The sequence below is a fragment of the Oncorhynchus keta genome, chromosome 14 (genome assembly GCF_023373465.1).
Source record: "Oncorhynchus keta strain PuntledgeMale-10-30-2019 chromosome 14, Oket_V2, whole genome shotgun sequence".
Taxonomy (NCBI): Eukaryota; Metazoa; Chordata; class Actinopteri; order Salmoniformes; family Salmonidae; genus Oncorhynchus; species Oncorhynchus keta.
Genome location: NC_068434.1, coordinates 48,210,771 through 48,218,664, shown reverse-complemented (window position 1 = coordinate 48,218,664; position 7,894 = coordinate 48,210,771). Strand labels below are relative to the sequence as shown.

General features: G+C 39.7%; 1 long non-coding RNA gene across 1 annotated transcript; it reads left to right on the top strand.

Annotated features, from left to right (window-relative positions):
• LOC118394271 (uncharacterized) lies at positions 1-1,465 on the top strand. The gene is made up of 2 exons (XR_004827710.1): positions 1-1,017; positions 1,109-1,465. It is a non-coding gene; the product is annotated as an uncharacterized LOC118394271 (long non-coding RNA).
• The last annotated feature ends 6,429 nt before the right edge of the window (positions 1,466-7,894 follow it).

The window sequence follows — 7,894 nt, the reverse complement described above, 5'->3', positions numbered from 1 at the left end:
CGTCCTGGCAGCATATAGCAAGCAGCATGTTCGATTATGCGTCAAGGATACAGCATAGCAAGTGTGTATGAAGGTCTGGTTAGTAAATGGGTACATAGTTCAATAGTAATATCCTCTAAAACGCACCGGTGACAAACAAACTTTGCTGCCCTGTTTCCAATTGTCCACATTGCAGGGAGAACCTATTCAAGTAAGTAAATAAATTTCGAAAATGTAAAATAAATCTATGTATTATTAGCTAACTAGCTACAGTGCAGGCTAACTCAAATGAGCTGGCTCACTATCTAGCCAACTTCACATAATGTGTAGATAGGTAGCTGGTGATATTTAATTCAGTTAGCTAGCTATGTATCTTGATGTATTTATCACTGTAAAAAATAAAACTCCAACTGCACTCGTAGGTAACGTTAGCTAGCTAACAGCCATGGAGGAGGGTGAAAGGATAGCAGCCCCAACTGTCAGAGTGAGAGAGTAGGCTATTCAGGATAGGGCAGGTACTTTTGTGTAGTTCCTGTCCCTAGATGTGAGGACGGAGATAATAGTAACATAATATTCAGTGGGGTGTAATTTGACTATAATGAAGTCTGTTTCTTGTGAGGTTGTCTGTCCTCAGATAAAGAACTATGTAAGTCTACATGTGAAGAGCAGTGGTTCTCAGTCCCGGTCCTGGGACTCAAAGGGGTGCCCATTTTTGTGTTTGCCATAGCACTACACAGCTGATTCAAATGATCAACTCATCGTCAAGCTTCAAGTGATATTTATGTATTAATTTGTGATGCTATCCTTGACACGATCCTGTTATTGGACATATGTGTGCTCATGCATCTATCAATCATGATTTGTTATCAGGAATATTATATTTTAGTAATCCACAATGATCTGGTGATGTAATAGTCTAATAATTACATTGTCTTCCATATTCCTACAGATACCTTGTAACTGGAGATTCCTTCAAAACGATTGACTACAGTATTATTAAAGAGATAGATGCAGTAGTCCCAGAGTTAAAGATCCAAGGTCAGTTTTGCATTTCACCTGATTGTTATGATGAGTAACAATGTCAGAATAAAAACACAAGGCTCTCTCTCCATCTGTGTCTCGTCTGCAGTTATGTTTTGATGTGAGAGAGGATGCCAACCCCCAGTCCCATCATCGCCACCTCACCCTGCTTTTAAGATAACCTTCGGGCCGACGAGACACTAGTATGTAATTGTGATGAACTGAGAATATTTGGGTAGCACTGATTCATGAATCATATCCCTGCTCCTATGTTCTTATCTCTTTCCGTTTCTGTCTTTTTACACCTCTCTCGCCACCTCCTTTCTTCCTCTGTTTTTATAATGCACAACAGATGTGCATTGAAGTACAGATTGAATTTGCATTGATAATATAATTGTGATATTATATATACATGTATTTATAACACTTGGATAATTAACTTCTTTCAATAAAGTGTTTCACATTCTCTACTGGTTGAAATTAAGTCTCTCATTTGATGAAATACTACACCTATTCTGTGTTTATCAGATCAATGCAGATGAAGGGCATTAGATATTGATATTTAGGAATAGGAAGTGTAGTGTACTGTTTATTTTTTAAATTATATTTCTGTATATATGAATTACAAATCAGCCTTTAACTAGTTAAATCCTGTTTCTAGTCTATTAGTTACAATGTGTAACCATTGATGACCCAGGACCAAGATTAGTAAACACTGTTGAAGTGTGTAATTGTAATACATACATGCAGACACAGCATCATTGAAAGACAGAAATTTGATACTCCTGGTATCGGATATGACTGAAAAACAATCTAAAAGACGTTCATACCTGAACTGCACCTTTATTTGCCAAGGTAGAGTACATGATCAGTGAATATATTAAAAGTACAGGCTACAATTTTGAGGATCTCATTCATGGTAATAACTACATGTATATACGACTTGCATCCCTGGCACAACGTTATTACAGTATATTCCACTCAATCCATAGGCTTCATTAATGTCATTCAGATTGTTTTTAAATTGATACAAATGGCTATGATAGCTGAGGTTCATAGCTAGGTTCTGAACTAATATGTATACCAAACGTTTGGGTCCATACACAGATGGCTAGATAGCTAGCTACACATCCATAGGCATACAGGTATTTTTATCATCCACTGCACAATAAACAAGAGCATTGCTAGCTACGTTATTTAATCTATCTGCATGGCAAATATTAGCAAAACAAGCTTACAAATGTGTACATTCAATTTGCAGTAAATGCTTTAGCTAGCTAGATTCTTTACATCCACTGTTTCACAAGACGACAGCCTGGTTTGCTGGAGTCACTAAAACATTAAACAACCAGAATTACAATTTCATAGTCATGTCACAACACCCATAAAGCTAGCCAGCTATCTGGGTAATGTTAGCTAGTCGGCTAGCTTGCTAAATCACGATTTTCGTTTAAAAAAAAATACAATCGTTTGTCTCTACATTAACTAACATATTTCTGTCAAGTGTACATTATTTTCATGATTCGTTATGACCATTAGTTTAAACTTCAAGTTTCATTATTCGTATGTACAGTATACACCGTACAGTACTGAGTCAATATGCTGGGGTACAAGGTAATTGAGGTACAGTGCCTTCAGGAAGTATTCACACCCCTTGACTTTTTCCAAATTGTGTTGCGTTATGACAGTGGTCACCAACAATGCCAAACATTTCTGTAAAAAAAACAACGATGAAGCCTTGTGTTCTAATTTTTGTAATTAGTCTCGGGCTGTTGATTGTACGTGCAGCCATTTCATCTGTCCTGCGTGCCGGGTAGGCAAACTGTTGCCATTTCATGTGTCTGAAGGTACAAACTCTGCCTTCCCGGTGGGCCTGGAGAGGAAATCAATGCCACCGCTTGCCAATCAGATTGCTCAGATGACCAAGTATGCAGTAATTTAGGAGGCATAAAGAAGGCTACGGCAAAAATTGATACTGTGAGATTTTAAAACCATGACTAGAGAGAGAGACTGTCAACGAATACAGCAAATAGCTGCTGTTTTCACGAGTGAGTTCATGGTTAAGTTCTTACTCAGAAATGTCAACACTTGGTATTCAACAATTTTGTAACCCATAAAATGCGCGTTCTTCCTATTTCCACTCAGCACTACAAGCAGTGCAGCAGTAATGAAAGAGTAGGAAAGTGTCTTTAGGCTTGCGTTGTTGTTATTATTAGCGATTTGGGTATTTTTTTATATCAAGGAAGTTCGCGCTCTCCTCCTTGCGCGTCACAACACTACGGCCATTTATCGGAGATTGATGCTTCTTTCTTTGTCTCCGTCAAAATAAATGATCAATAGAAAAATATTTTTACGGTTGGGTTGTCCAGGCCCCCTAAGGCCCGCCCATGAACGCCGTCCCTGTGCTAACTGGGAAGTGTTTGTTCTAGAACGTTATGTATAGCTATGTTCCTTATCGACTGAGGTCAATGAATGAAGCTACAGCAGCCAAGGTGATAATGGCTGTTCTCCAAAAAGTATTTTAAAGCTTTTACATTGTGTAGAAATGCAGTAAATCAGCTTCAACTTTCAAATAATTAATTGGATGGGAAAACAAGTCCTTGGAGGGGGAGTTACCACCAAACATGTATCGAACTTGAATATAGAGCAATATGGATCACGTCGAATGGATTTATTTGAATAAATTAGGGCAGATAAGTAATGAACAATTTAAACAATTATTCAATACAATGCATTGTAGTTTACATTTTCAATGCTATTAGTGATACAACGTGCTGATTTTCCATGGCCACATGACTGATTTTTGGTCCCTCCTTGGCCACCCCATTAAAAAAATCCTAGAAACACTCCTGGTAGTCAGTCTCAGCCTTGGGTGAGAGCAGTTCCACTGACTGTGTTTTGTTGTAGTGCTCTAACATGGCCAGGAGATAGCAATGTTTTCCTGGATAAATTCCTATCTGTCTGGTGGAGAAGCAAGTTAAGTCCACTTATCTCATTTGTACCCCCTGAAGGCTACAACTGCTCAGTCCCTCATCTGTTCCATACTCAGACTATAGTGTCAGTCTTTATCTCCATCCTCTTTTCATTAGTCCTCTAGCAGAGACTTCCTCTTGACAGCTGTCTGATCATGCTGGATGTGGATAGATTTCATATCAGATCCGGACCGGGTCACAGCTAGATAGAATAGAACAGAACCTGATTTCATCTTCCTGGTCATGCATTGTATTCATGCATTGCTATGTGGACCTATGAGTCTTATAATGTGATTTATGCCTAGTTTCAATTTGAAAACATACATTTAAATAGAATTTTGAATAGACCTGTAGGAAACGTTATGCTGAAATACTGAAATTCCCACAGAAGAACGTTGTTTCTTAATGTTCTTGGAACAATTTGAGAACATGACTTTAAATAGAAACATGAATAAACCTGTAGGAAATGTTATAATGAAGTACTGAAATTCCCACAGAAGAATGTTGCTTCTTAACGTTCTCTGAACTATTTGAGAACATTCCCAATGTCAAACCATTTGAAGAACATTCCTAGAACATTAACAAGATTTATATTAAATTTAACCATGTTTGAGCTTTTAGGAAAAGTTCTGTAAAGTAATGAATTACCAAGAAAATAATGTTTTTTTGTCAAGTTCCTTAAATGTGCTGAGGATGTTCCAAAACCAACCCAGCTAGCACATTTGGTTCCTTGGAAGTTGTGGAAACGTTTTTTGGTTTTCCAGTGGTTCTGGGAACAAAACCATAAGTTTCCTGATCGGTAAAACAGATACATTTTTAAAACATTCTCAGAACGGATGTGAAAATTCTGTCCTGGGAACGTACATTTTTAGGTTGTAAGAGAGGATCTGAGAACGTTTTACTATGGTTCCCTGAAAGTTTTCCTGGGAAGTTTTATCTGTCATGTCTGTGACTATCATTAAATGTGAAGACTATATTATAAAATAAATGATCTATGTGTAATTTAATACACGATTAAACTAATCACGTAACTTGAATCAACTAGGAAGTCGGGGGAATCATGGAAAAATGTGGTTTTCACACACACTCATGAAATACATAATTACATTTCTTCCCAAATGAGCGGCTTTGCAGCACTAAGTGATGGTTCCATGGGGACTTTGTTTATGGCTCTATCACTTCCTAAGTGTCAAAGGAACTGAAACAAAAAGGAATAAAAGCATAAACAAAATATATACAAAATATATTTACCACACCAAAATCATCTAATTGGACTGTATTCTCTATACGTCCAAAGTCCTGGCAAAATAACCCTATCATGGCATTGTCTAATGTCATATCTAGGGCATTCCTAATTTGCTGTGTGTTGCTTAGGGCACTATCCTAAGTTGATTACTTCATGATAAGTCTACAGCTGTAAGGCCCTAGCTTCGGGCAGTCTACAGGGATGACCTATGGACCCCTGTGGAGAAACTGGTGAGTACTACAGCTGTAGAGTCAAAAGGCCTAAGAGTAACTTTTCAACGTTACTTAGGCTGGTATTTTGTTCGGAACCTCAAGTGATCTGAGCATAAATCCTTATTAAATGTTCCGCTGTACGTGTGTGTTTGTGCTTACACCAGCGCACATACCATGGGAAAGAAACCAATATCCGGGTAGGTTGAAATGTGTTCAGAATGGGTCTGATGTCATCAGATCATTTGCAGGTCAATGCCTGGAGGTCAGTAAGAATTGATGTCGACCTTAAGACATTTGTTAGGGGGACCTGTAGTAGTTTTCCTACACTTCAATGTGTCTTACACCATTGTAGTGGTGGTAGGTATGAAGGAGTATTTAATAGCTATGTCATCCACAGAGGAGCTAACCTCACGAAGGAAGTACTCTCTAAGCACTGAACCAGTCGTATGCTGTGTGATCAATATTCATGACTTCTAATAACTTTCCTCCTGAATGGAGGGTTCTATTTATTAGTGGCATGTGTGTAGACCACCAAATACTTTTCTGGAGATTCCCTTACACGTGCTGCAATCTGGGTGACTACTAACTCCTCTGTTATCAATAGCAATTTGACTTGAGGTCTTTAACCTTCTTACTGATTGTGGCTGGACTGACTGTGCTGGCATTGGTACTGGTACTCAAGGGGACCAGTTGTCCTACCAATTTATTCTGAAATATTATTCTACTGGAATACATGATTAGAGAATTTTACTAGTTGTATTGTATTTGAACCTACACATGGCAAGGAATTACTATTTTTGCCATTTGTTTTGGAGGTGGAACGTCCACAGGACTTCTTTTACGACTAGTTTGGTACACCTCCATAATATCTTAGATGAGTTCTAAGATTATCCCCGTCTAGGGGCCTGTCTGCTCCTCACTGTTCTCATAGGGAAGTTTACAACTAGATTTGTTTTCTCCTCTGGCGGCCTCATACGGTGTTGCATGTAGTCTCAACCCCCCCATCGGCCTCGATGAGGCTCATCATGGGTCTGGGCTACTATTCCCTCCTTTGTGTCTCTGGAACCCCCCCACCAGTGGTTGATGTTGGTATCCGAGGTACAAACGAAAAGATCAGACCCTATGTACGAGTTGTCAGCGGCCGTGTTGTTATGAGAATGGCTGTAACCTTTTAACCAAATCTCCTGGTGTTTGTGCCTCAAAACGCTCAGTGGCTGTCGAGGCCTGTCAGTCAGTCACCACAGCGTCTGCTTCAGTACCTGCGAACTGAGACGAGGATATCTGTCTGTGAAATAGCAAAGTGTTTTTACCAGTGGGAGTCATTAGTGTCATTGTAAGGGGTGACAGTCCCCCACAAAGCGGAATATGTATCATCGGAAGCAGAGTACACTCTGCGCATCTGTTTTTCTTGCTGAGACTGCCACAGTGCTTGCGGAAGTGTCCTAAAGGCCAAGAGAAGTTCTCAACTACCGTAATTCACAGCTTTAAGAAGGAGGGAATTTGCTCATTCACAGAGACTACTGGCTCGAAATCATGAACATTTATGGTCATTCAGGTTTGCTGATGGAATGTGTCGAGATATTGTTATATCTCCTTGGATCGGATTCTGCACGAAGAGGATTCGAAACTTATTTTTCCCAAGGGGTGCTTTTGACAGATACCCCTTGTTAATGACTGTGTTACAGCTAGCGTTAGGAGAAGACCGTGATTTGTGTGGTCAGTGGAGAAGGAACTGTGACCTGTGACCATACATGGTTGGTTTTCCAATCCATCAGTGGGAGTAACCGATCCATCAAGTCTGCTGCGAGTAGCAGGGGTACAGTATCGAGGCTGGTAACATACACAGGATGAACGAGCGATACGTCCTGGAAGTGTAGTTTCAGCATGACTCACAATGTGAGAGGCGAGGTAGTCTGAGTGAAACCTTGAAGTGTAGTGTCGCATCGTTCCACTTTTAACCAATGTTTAGTTGGTTTCAAAACACTTTTGAGATCATCGAACAATGTTTGAGAGATGAGCGATATTTTCGCACCCGAATCCATTAGCCCATGACAAGATAAGCAGTCCATCAGGACTGTTTCCAGGTATGGCCGTTTAGAGTTGCATTTGGTGGACATGTTCCCCATAAAGTGGAGTGGTCATTTCGCAACGACGTCATATGCCATTTCTGTTCAAGGTGAAAACAGATGGACTTTTCTGATTTTGAGTGGGCTTTGTTTTAGCGAAGCTTTTGATCTGTTTCTTCAGAACCTTTGTAATCAGAGTCTAAAAACAAAGCCTGTGGGCTTGTTTCTTGATCGAGTGGGCCCTGGATAGGATCTCGAGTGAGAGCGGGAGAAATATGATTTTTAACTTCCTTGCTAAGGGTGTTAATTCCTGCGGACCTGGTGTCCGGCAATTCCCTGTCTAGTCCTTGTGACTTATCTTTGACCCTTTTCTCAAATTTTTCTTGCTTTAGTTCTTCA